We start from the raw sequence: 12620 nt of genomic DNA, 5'->3' as shown, positions 1-12620 counted from the left end.
GATTATCAACTGCAGTTTGTCTTATTTTGAAAAGTGTCTGTTCATGTCCTTTGCCCACTTTTAAATGTTTTCATTCTTGTAAATTTGTTTAAGCTCCTTATAGATACTGAATATAAAACCTTTGTCAGATACATAGTTTGCAAAAATTTTCTCCCATTCTTTAGGTCGTCTGTTTACTCTGTTGGTAGTTTCTTTTGCTGTGCAGAAGCTCTTTAGTTTAATTAGATCCCGTTTGTCAATGTTTGCATTTCTTGCGATTGCTTTTGGCATCTTTGTCATGAAATTTTGGCCTGTGCCTATGTCCTAAATGGTATTGCCTTGGTTGTCTTCCAGAGTTTTATAGTTTTGGGTTTTACATTTAAGTCTTTAAACCATCTTGAGTTTATTTTTGAATATGGTGTAAGGAAAGGATCCAGTTTCAATTATTTTGCATATGGGTATCCAGTTATCCCAGCACCATTTATTGAATAGGGAATCCTTTCCCCATTGCTTGTTTTGATCATGTTTGTTGAAGATCAGATAGTTGCAGGTGTGCAGTCTTATTTCTGAGTTATCTATTCTGTTCCATTTGTCTGTGTGTCTGTTCTTGTACCAGTACCATGGTGTTCTGGTTACTGTAGTCTTGTAGTATAGTTTGAAGTCAGAAAATATGATGCCTCCAGCTTTGTTCTTTTTACATAGGATTGCCTTGGCTATTCAGGCTCTTTTCTCGTTCCATATACATTTTAAAATAGTTTTTCTTTCTAGTTCTGTGAAGAATGTCAATGGTAGTTTAATGGGAATAGTATTGAATCTGTAAATTGCTTTGGACAGTATGGCCATTTTAATGATATTGATTCTTCCTATCCATGAGCTTGGAACCTTTTTCCATTTGTTTGTGTCATCTCTAGTTTCTTTGAATCAGTTTTGTAGTTCTCCTTGTAGAGATCTTTCACCTCTCTAGTTAGCTATATTCCTAGGTATTTTATTCTTTTTGTGGCAATTGTGAATGGGAAGTCTTTTGTGATTTGGCTCTTGGTCTGACTGCTATTGGTGTGTAGGAATGCTAGCGAGTTTTGCACATTGATTTTGTATCCTAAGACTTTGCTGAAGTTGCTTACCAGCTTAAAAAGCTTTTGGGCTGTGACTACGCAGTTTTCTAGATATCGGATGATGTTCTCTGCAAACAAGGATAGTTTGACTTCTTTTCTTTCCACTTGAATGCACTTTATTTCTTTCTCTTGCCCAACTGCCCTGGCCAGAACTTCCAATACTACGTTAAACAGGAGTGGTGAGAGAGGCCATTCTTGTCTTGTGGCAGTTTTCAAGGGGAATTCTTCCAGCTTTTGCCCATTTAGTATGAAGTGATTGTGGGTTCGTCATATATGGCTCTTAACATTTTGAGGTATGCCCCTTCAATACCTTTTTGAGTTTTTTACATGAATGGATGTTGAATTTTATTAACCCTTTTCTCCATTTATTGAGATAATCACTTGGTTTTTGCCTTTCATTCTATTTATGTGATGAATCACATTTATGGATTTATGCATGTTAAACCAAACTTGCATCCCCAGGGATAAAGCCTTGTTCTTCGTGGTGGATAAGCTTTTTGATGTGCTTCTGTATTCAGCTTGCCAGTATTTTTTTGAGGATTCTGCATCAATGTTCATCAGTGATATCGGCCTGAAGTTTTTTTCTTTCTTTCTTTCCTTCCTTCCCTCCCTCCTTCCTTCCTTCCTTCCTTCCTTCCTTCCTTCCTTCCTTCCTTCCTTCCTTCCTTCCTTCCTTCCTTCCTTCCTTTCTTTCTTTCTTTCTTTCTTTCTTTCTTTCTTTCTTTCTTTCTTTCTTTCTTTCTTTCTTTCTTTCTTTCCCTTTTTTTTTTTAAACTTTAAGTTCTGGTGTACATGTGCAGAAGGTGCAGATTTGTTACATAGGTATATACATGCCATGGTGGTTTGCTGCACCCATCAACCCGTCACCTACATTACATATTTCTCCTAATGCTATCCCTCCCCTAACTCCTACCCCCTGACAGGCCCTGGTGTGTGATATTCTCCTTCCTGTGTCCATGTGTTCTCATTGTTCAACTCCCACTTATGAGTGAGAACATGCAGTATTTGGTTTTCTGTTCTTGTGTTAGTTTGCTGAGAATGATGGTTTCCAGCTTCATCAATGTCCTTCCAAAGGACATGAACTCATCCTTTTTTTAAATGACTGCATAGTATTCCATTGTGTAAATGTGCCACATTTTCTTTATCCAGTATATCATTGATGAGCATTTGGGTTGATTCCCAGTTTCTGCTATTGTGAACAGTGCCACAATAAACATACGTGTGCATGTGTCTTTATAGTAGAATGATTTATAATCCTTTGGGTAGGGCCGAGCATGGTGGCTATGCCTGTAATCCCAGCACCTTGGGAAGCCAAGGGAGGCAGATCACGAGGTCAGGAGATTGAGATCATCCTGGCTAACACGGTGAAACCCCGTCTCTACTAAAAATACAAAAAATTAGCCAGCCTTGGTGGCAGGTGCCTGTAGTACCAGCTACTTGGGAGGCTGAGGCAGGAGAATGAGGCATGAACCAGGAAGGCGGAGATTGCAATGAGCCGAGAGAGCGCCACTGCACTGCAGCCTGGGAGACAGAGTGAGACTCCATCTCAAAAAAAAAAAAAAAAAAATAATAATAATAATCCTTTTGGTATACACCCAGTAATGAGTTGCTGGGTCAAATGGTATTTCCAGTTCTAGATCTTTGAGGAATCACCACAATGTCTTCCACAATGGTTGAACTAATTTACACCCACCAGCAGTGTAAAAGCATTCCTATTTCTCCACATCCTCTCCAGCAGCTATTGTTTCCTGACTTTTTAATGATCATCATTCCAATTGGCATGAGGTGGTATCTCATTGTGGTTTTGATTTGCATTTCTCTAATGAGCAGTGAAGATGAGCATTTTTTCATGTTTGTTGACTGCATAAATGTCTTCTTATGAGAAGTGTCTGTTCATATCCTTCTCCCAGTTTTTGACGGGGTTGTTTTTTCATGTACATTTGTTTAAGTTCTTTGTAGATCCTGGATATTAGCCCTTTGTCAGATGGATAGATTGCAAAATTTTTCTTCCGTTCTGCAGGTTGCCTGTTCACTCTGACAATAGTTTCTTTTGCTGTGCAGAAGCTCTTTAGTTTAATTAGATCCCACTTATCTATTTTGGCTTTTGATGCTATTGCTTTTGGTGGTTTAGTCATGAAATCTTTGCCCATACCTATGTCCTGAATATTATTGCCTAGGTTTTCTTCTAGGGTTTTTATGGTTTTAGGTCTTACGTTTAAGTCTTTAATCCATCTTGAGTTAACTTTTCTATAAGGTGTAAAGAAGGGATCCGGTTTCAGCATTCTGCATATTGCTAGCCCATTTTCCCAACACCATTTATTAAATAAGGAATGCTTTCCCCATTGCTTGTTTTCTTCAGGTTTGTTAAAGATCAGATTGTTGTACATGTGTGGTGTTATTTCTGAGGCCTCACTTCTGTCCCATTGGTGTATATATCTGTTTTGGTACCAGTACCATGTTGTTTTTGTTACTGCAGCCTTGTAGTATAGTTTGAAGTCAGGGAGTGTGATGCCTCCAGCTTTGTTCTTTTTGATTAGGATTGTCTTGGCTATGTGGGCTCTTTATTGCTTCCATATGAAGTTTAAAGTAGTTTTTTCCAGTTCTGTGAAGAAAGTCAATGGTAGCTTGATGGGGATAGCATTGAGTCTATAAATTACTTTGGGCAGTATGGCCGTTTTCATGATATTGATTCTTTCTATCCATGAGCGTAGAATGTTTTTCCATTTGTTTTTGTCCTCTCTTATTTCGTTGAGCAGAGGTTTGTAGTTTCCCTGAAGAGGTCCTTCACACCCTTTGTAAGTTGTATTCCCAGGTGTCTTATTCTCTTAATATCAATTGTGAATGGGAGTTTACTCATGATTTAGCTCTCTGTTTGTCTGTTATTGGTGTATAGGAATGCTTGTGATTTTTGCACATTGATTTTTTTTTTTTTTTGAGATGGAGTCTTGATCTGTTGCTCAGGCTGGAGTGCAGCGGTGCAATCTTGGCTCACTGCAAGCTCTGCCTCCCAGGTTCACGCCATTCTTCTGCCTTAGCCTCCTGAGTAGCTGGGACTACAGGCGCCCACCACCACGCCCAGCTAATTTTTTTTTTTTTTGTATTTTTAGTAGAGACAGGGTTTCACCGTGTTAGCCAGGATGGTCTCAATCTCCTTACCTCGTGATCCACCTGCCTCAGCCTCGCAAAGTGCTGGGATTACAGGTTTGAGCCACCGCGCCCAGTCTTGCACATTGATTTCGCATCCTGAGACTTTGCTGAAGTTATTTTATCAGCTTAAGAAGATTTTGGGTGGAGATGATGGGGTTTTCTAAATATACAATCACATCACCTGCAAACAGAGACAATTTGACTTCCTCTTTTCCTAATTGAATACCCTTTATTTCTTTCTCTTGCTTGATTGGCCTGGCCACAACTTCCTATACTATGTTGAAGGAGTAGTGAGAGAGGGTAGTCTTATCTTGTGCTGGTTTTCAAAGGCAATGCTTCCGGTTTTTGCCCACTCAGTATGACATTGGCGGTGAGTTTGTCATAAATAGCTCTTATTATTTTGAGATGCATTCTATCAGTTCCTAGTTTATTGAGAGTTTTTAGCACGAAGTGCTGTTGAACTTTGTCAAAGGTAGATAAATCCATGCAGATGGGGAGAAACCAGTTCAAAAAGCTGCAAATTTCAAAAACCAGAATGTTTTTCCTCCTCCAAAGGAATATAACTCCTGGCCAGCAAGGGAACAAAACTGGATGGAGAATGAGTTTGACAAATTGACAGAAGCAGGCTTCAGAAGGTGTGTAGTAACAAACTCCTCTGAGCTAAAGGAGCATGTTCTAACCCAATGCAAGAAAGCTAAGAACCTTGAAAAAACGTTGGAGAATTGCTAACTAAAATAACCAGTTTAGAGAAGAACATAAATGACCTGATGGAGCTGAAAAACACAGCACAAGAACGTGGTATAACATACACAAGCATCAATAGCTGAATTGATCAAGCGGAAGAAAGGATATCAGAGATTGAAGATCAACTTAATGGAATAAAGTGAGAAGACAAGATTAGAGAAAAAAAGAGTGAAAAGAAACAAGCGAAGCCTCCAAGAAATATGGGACTATGAGAAAAGACCAAATATACATTTGACTGGTGTACTTGAAACGGACGGGGAGAATGGAACGAGTTGGAAAACACTCTTCAGGTTATTATCCAGGAGAACTTCCCCAACCTAGGAAGACAGGACAACATTCAAATTCAGGAAATACATAGAACACCACAAAGATATTCCTCAAGAAGAGCAACCCTAAGACACATAATCATCAAATTCACCAAGGTTGAAATGAAGGAAAAAATATTAAACGCAGCCAGAGAGAAAGGTTGGGGTACCCACAAAGGGAAGCCCATCAGCCTAACAGCACATCTCTCTGCAGAAACCCTACAAGCCAGAAGAGAGTGGGGGCCAATACTCAACATTCTTACATAAAAGAATTTTCAATCCAGAATTTCATATTCAACCAAACTAAGCTTCATAAGCGAAGGAGAAATAAAATCCTTTACAAACAAGCAAATGAGAGATTTTGTCACTACCAGGCTTCCCTTCCAAGAGGTCCTGAAGGAAGCACTGAACATAGAAAAGAATAACTAGTACCAGCCACTATAAAAACATTCCAAATTGTAAAGAACATTGATGCTATGAAGAAATTGCATCAACTAAGGGGCAAAATAATTAGCTAGCATCATAAATACAGGATCAAATTCAGACATAACAATATTAACCTTAAATGTAAATGGGCTAAATGCCCCAATTAAAAGACACAGATCAGCAAATTGGATAAAGAATCAAGACCCATCGGTGTACTGTATTCAGGAGACCCATCTCGTGCAAAGACACACATAGGCTCAAAATAAAGGGATGGAGGAATATTTACCAAGCCAATGGAAAGCAAAAAAGAGCAGGGGTTGCAATCCTAGTCTCTGATAAAAGAGGTTTTAAACCAACAAAGATCAAAAGAGACAGAAGGGCATTACATAATGGTAAAGGGATCAATGCAACAAGAAGAGCTAACTACCCTAAATATATATGCACCCAATACAGGAGCATCCAGATTCATAAAGCAAGTTCTTAGAGACCTACAAAGAGACTTAGACTCCCACACAATAATAGTGGGAGACTTTAACACCCCACTGTCAATATTAGACAGATCAATGAGACAGAAAATTAAAAAGCATAGCCAGGACTTGAACTCAGCTCTTGTCCAAGCAGACCTAATAGACATCTGCAGAACTCTCCACCCCAAATCATCAGAACATACATTCTTCTTAGCACCACATCACATCCGTTCTAAAGTTGACCACATAATTGGAAGTAAAACACTCCTTAGCAAATGCAAAAGAATGGAAATCATAACAAACAGTCTCTTAGACCACAGTGCAATCAAATTAGAACTCAGGATTAAGAAACTCACTCAAAATCTCACAACTACATGGAAACTGAACAACCTGTTCCTGAATGACTACTGGGTAAATAACAAAATGAAGGAAAAAATTAAGATGTTCTTTGAAACCAATGAAAACAAAGACACCAACATATCGGAATCTCTGGGACACATTTAAAGCAGTGTGTAGAGGGAAATTTATAGCACTAAATGCCCACAAGAGAAAGCAGAAAAGATCTAAAATCAACACCTTAACATCACAATTAAAAGGACTAGAGAAGCAAGAGCAAACAAATTAAAAAGCTAGCCGAAGACAAGAAATAACTAAGGTCAGAGCAGAACTGAAGGAGACAGAGACATGAAAAACCTTTCAAAAAATCAATGAATCCAGGAGGTGGTTTTTTGAAAAGGTCAACAGAATAAATAGACTGCTAGCCAGACTAATAAAGAAGAAAAGAAAGAAGAATCAAATACATGTAATAATAAATGATAAATGGGATATCACCACTGATCCCACAGAAATACAAACTACTATCAGAGAGTACTATAAACACCTCTATGCAAATCAACTAGAAAATCTAGAAGAAATGACTAAATTCCTGGACATATACACTCTCCCAAGACTAAACCAGGAGGAAGTTGAACTCCTGAATAGACCAATAACAACTTCTGAAATTGAGGCAGTAATTAATAGCTTACCAACCAAAAAAAGTCCAGGACCAGATGGATTCACAGCTGAATTCTACTGCAGGTACAAAGAGGATTTGGTACTATTCCTTGTGAAACTATTCCAAACAATAGAAAAACAGGGAATCCTCTCTAACTCATTTTATGAGGCCAGCATCATCCTGATACCAAAACCTGGCAGAGACACAACAAAAAAAGAAAATTTTAGGCCAATATCCCTGGTGAACATCTATGCGGAAATCCTCAATAAGAGACTAGCAAACTGAATCCAGCAGCACATCCAAAAGCTTATCCCCCATGATCAAGCTGGCTTCATCCCTGGGATGCAAGGCTGGTTCAACATATGCAAATCAATAAATGTAATCCATCACATAAACAGAAGCAATGACAAAAACCATTAGATCATCTCAATAGATGCAGAAGTTCTTTTTTGTGTGGGTCTCTAACAGGTGTTGGTATCAGGATGATGCTGGCCTCATAGAATGAGTTAGGGAGGAGTTCCTCCTTTTCAATTTTTTTTTTTTTTTTTTTTTTTTTTGAGACGGAGTCTGTCGCCCAGGCTGGAGTGCAGTGGCGCAGTCTCGGCTCACTGCAAGCTCCGCCTCCCGGGTTCACGCCATTCTCCTGCCTCAGCCTCCTGAGTAGCTGGGACTACAGGCACCCACAACCGCGCCTGGTAATTTTTTGCATTTTTAGTAGAGACGGGGTTTCACCATGGTCTCGATTTCCTGTCCTTGTGATCCGCCCGCCTCGGCCTCCCAAAGTGCTGGGATTACAGGCGTGAGCCACCATGCCCCGCCCCTCCTTTTCAATATTTTCAAACAATTTCAGCAGGAATGATATTAGGTCTTCTTTGGATATCTGGTACAAAGAATTCAACTGTGAATTCATCATGGGATTTTTTTGGTTGGTAGGCTGTTTATTACTGCCTGAATTTCAGAAATTGTTATTGGTCTGTTCAGGGATTCAATTTCTTCATGGTTCAGTCTTGAGAGAGTGTGTATGTCCAGGAATTTGCCCATTTCTTTTAAATTTTCTAGTTTATGTGCATACAGGTGCTTATAATATTTTTCTGATGGTTATTTGTATTTCTGGGTGGATCAGTGATAATATCCCCTTTATAATTTTTGATTGTCTTTATTTGAATTTTTTCTCTTTTCTTATTAGTCTAGCCAGTGGTCTATTTTATTGATTTTTTCATAAAACCAGCTCCTAGATTTGTTGACCTTTTAAATGCTTTTTCCTCTCTTTAGGTCCTTCACTTCAGCTCTGATTTTGGTTATTTCATTTTTATTATTATTATACTTTAAGGTCTAGGGTACATGTGCAGAATGTGCAGGTTTGTTACATAGGTATACATGTGCCATGGTGGTTTGCTGCACCCGTCAACCCATTATCTACATTAGGTATTACTCCTAATGCTATCTCTCTCCTAGGCCCCCACTCCTCGACAGGCCCCAGTGTGTGATGTTCTCTTCCCTGTATCCATGTGTTCTCACTGCTCAACTCCCATTTATGAGTGAGAACATGAGGTGTTTGGTTTTCTGTTCTTGTGTTAGTTTGTTGAGAAGGATGGTTTCCAGCTTTGTGCATATGCCTCCAAAGGACATGAACTCATCCTTTTTCATGGCTGCATAGTATTCCATGGTGTATATGTGCTGCATTTTCTTGATCCAGTCTATCATTGATGGGCATTTGGGTTGGTTCCAAGTCTTTGCTATTGTGAGCAGTGCTGCGATAAACATACATGTGCTTGTGTCTTTACAATAGAATGATTTATAATCCTTTGTGTATATACCCAGTAATGACATTGCTGGGTCAAATGGTATTTCTAGTTCTAGATCCTTGAGGAATCACCACACCGTCTTCCACAATGGTTGAACTAATTTACACCACACCAACAGTGTAAAAGCGTTCCTATTTCTCCACATCCTCTCCTGCATCTATTGTTTCCTGTCTTTTTTAAAATTTTATTATTATTTTTTTTGAGACAGAGTCTCGCTCTGTCACCCAGGCTGGAGTGCAGTGGCGCAACCCTGGCTCACTGCAGGCTTCACCTCCCAGGTTCACGTCATTCTCCTGCCTCAGCCTCCCGAGTAGCTGGGACTACAGGTACCTGCCACCACGCCCAGCTTTTTTTTTTTTTTGTATTTTTGGTAGACAGGGTTTCACCATGTTAGCCAGGATGGTCTCCATCTCCTGACCTCATGATCCACCCACCTCGGCCTCGCAAAGTGCTGGGATTACAGGCATGAGCCACTGTGCCTGGCCTGTTTCCTGACTTTTTAGTGATTCCCATTCTAACTGGCGTGAAATGGTATCTCATTATGGTTTTGATTTGCATTTCTAATGACCAGTGATGATGAGCATTTTTTCGTATGTTTATTGGCTGCATAAATGTCTTCTTTTGAGAAGTGTCTGTTTATATCCTTTTCCCCCTTTTTGATGGGGTTGTATGTTTTTTCCCCGTAAATTTGTTTAAGTTCTTTGTAGATCCTGGATATTAGCCCTTTGTCGATCCTGGATATTAGCCCTTTGTCAGATGGATAGATTGGAAAAATTTTCTCCCATTCTGTAGGCTGCCTGTTCACTCTGATGATAGTTTCTTTTGCTGTGCAGAAGTTCTTTAGTTTAATTAGATCCCATTTGTCAATTTTGGCTTTTGATGCCATTGCTTTTGGTAGTTTAGCATGAAGTCTTTGCTCCTGAATATTATTGCCTAGATTTTCTTCTAGGGTTTTTATGGTTTTAGGTCTTATGGTTAAGTCTTTAATCCATCTTGAGTTAAATTTTCTATAAGGTGTAAAGAAGGGATCCAGTTTCAGCTTTCTGCATATGGCTAGCCCGTTTTCCCAACACCATTTATTAAACAAGGAACCCTTTCCCCATTGCTTGTTTTTTTCAGGTTCGTCAAAGATCAGATTGTTGTAGATGTGTGGTGTCATTTCTGAGGCCTCTGTTCTGGTTCCATTGGTCTGTATATCTGTTTTGGTACCAGTAACATACTGTTTTTGTTACTGTAGCCTTATAATATAGTGTGAAGTCAGGTAGCATGATGCCTCCAGCTTTGTTTTTTTTTTTTTTGTTTAGGATTGTCTGGGCTATGTGGGCTCTTTTTTGGCTTCACCTGAAAGTTAAAGTAGTTTTGGGCCAGGTGCAGTGGCTCACGCCTGTGATCTCAGCACTTTGGGAGGATGACGTGAGTAGATTACTTGAGATCAGGAGTTCAAGATCAGCCTGAACAACATGGTTAAATCCCATCTCTAAGCAATACAAATATTAGCCAGGCATGATGGCGGGTGCCTATAATCCCAGCTACTCGGGAGGCTGAGGCTGGAGAATCGCTTGAACCCAGGAGGCAGAGGTTGCAGTGAGCTGAGATCATGCCACTGCACTCTAGCCTGAACGACAGACAAGACCTCGTCAAAAAAAAAAAAAAAAGAAATTTAAAGTAGTTTTTTCCAATTTTGTGAAGAAAGTCAACAGTAGCTTGATGAGGATGGCATTGAATCTGTAAATTACTTTGGGCAGTATGGCCATTTTCACAATATTGATTCTTCCTATCCATGAGCATGGAATGTTCTTCCATTTGTTTGTGTCCTCTCTTATTTCCTTGAGCAGTGGTTTGTAGTTCTCCTTGAAGAGGTCCTTCACATTCCTTGTAAGTTTTATTCCTAGGTATTTTATTCTCTTTGTAGCAACTGTGAATGGGAGTTCACTCATGATTTGGTTGTCTGTCTGTCTGCTATTGGTGTATAGGAATGCGTGTGATTTTTGCACATTGATTTTGTATCCTGAGACTTTGCTGAAGTTGTTTTATCAGCTTGAGGAGATTTTGGGCTGAGAGAATGGGGTTTTCTAAATACACAATCATGTCATCTGCAAACAGAGACAACTGAACACTCTTTAGTTCTTTCTCTTGCCTGATTGCCCCGGCCAGAACTTCCAATACTAGGTTGGATAGGAGTGTTGAGAGAGGGCATCCTTGTCTTGTGCTGGTTTTCAAAGGGAAGGCTTTCAGTTTTTGCCCATTCAGTATGATATTGTCTGTGGGCCCTTCATAAATAGCTCTTATTATTTTGAGATGTGTTCCATCAATACCTAGTTGATTGAGAGTTTTTAGCATAAAGAGTTGTTGAATTTTATCGAATGCCTTTTCTGCATCAGTTGAGATAGTCTTGTGGTTTTTGTCTTTGCTTCTGTTTATGTGATGGATTACATTTATTGATTCGCGTATGTTGAACCAGCATTGCATCCCAGGGATGAAGCCAACTTGATCATGGTGGATAAGCTTTTTGATGTGCTGCTCGATTCAGTTTGCCAGTATTTTATTGAGGATTTTCGCATTGACGTTCCTCAGGGATATTGGCCTGAAATTTTCTTTTTTTGTTGTGTCTCTGCCAGGTTTTGGTATCAGGATGATGCTGGCCTCATTCTTTGTACCTGTGGTAGAATTCAGCTGTGAATCCATCTGGTCCTGCACTTCTTTTGGTTGGTAGGCTATTAATTACTGCCTCAATTTCAGAAGTTGTTATTGGTCTATTCAGGGATTCAACTTCCTCCTGGTTTAGTCTTGAGAGAGTGTATATGTCCAGAAATTTATCCATTTCTTCTAGATTTTCTAGTTGATTTGCATAGAGATGTTTATAGTATTTTCTGATGGTAGCTTGTATTTCTGTGGGATCAGTGGTGATATCCCCTTTAGCATTTTTTATTACGTCTATTTGCTTCTTCTCTCTTTTCTTCTTTCTTATCCTGACTAGTAGTCTATCTATTTTGTTGGTCTTTTCCAAAAACCAGCTCCTGGATTCATTGATTTTTTTTCAAGGGTATTCGTGTCTCTATCTCCTTCAGTTCTGCTCTGATCTTAGTTATTTCTTGTCTTCTGCTGGCTTTTTAATTTGTTTGCTCTTGCTTCTCTAGTTCTTTTAGTTGTGATGTTAGGGTGTTGATTTTAGATCTTTCCTGCTTTCTCTTGGCATTTAGTGCTATAAATTTCCCTCTACTTTAAAGCTAGAATTAGTTTATAAAATTGAACATGAATTGACTCTCCTTGTAACCATCCAGTAGCGTCCCACATCTATTTAAATAAAAGTCAAGCCGGGTGTGGAGGCTAATGATTGTAATCCCAGCACTTTGGGAAGCCAAGGCAGGTAGATTACCTGAGGTCAGGAGTTCCAGACCAGCCTGGTCAACATTGTAAAACCCTGTCTCTACTAAAAATACTAAAAAATTAGCCTGGCATGGTGGTGGATGCCTGTAATCCCAGCTACTTGGGAGGCTGAGACAGGAAAATCATGTGAGCCCAGGAGCAGAAGTTGCAGCGAGCCGCGACCGTGCCATTGCACTCCAGCCTGGGCAACAGGAACGAAATTCCATCTCAAAAAATAAATAATAAAATTTAAAAATGAAAATAAATAAAATAAA

The sequence above is a fragment of the Macaca nemestrina genome, chromosome 5 (assembly GCF_043159975.1).
Source record: "Macaca nemestrina isolate mMacNem1 chromosome 5, mMacNem.hap1, whole genome shotgun sequence".
In the NCBI taxonomy this organism is placed as follows: domain Eukaryota; kingdom Metazoa; phylum Chordata; class Mammalia; order Primates; family Cercopithecidae; genus Macaca; species Macaca nemestrina.
This window is presented reverse-complemented; position numbering follows the sequence as displayed.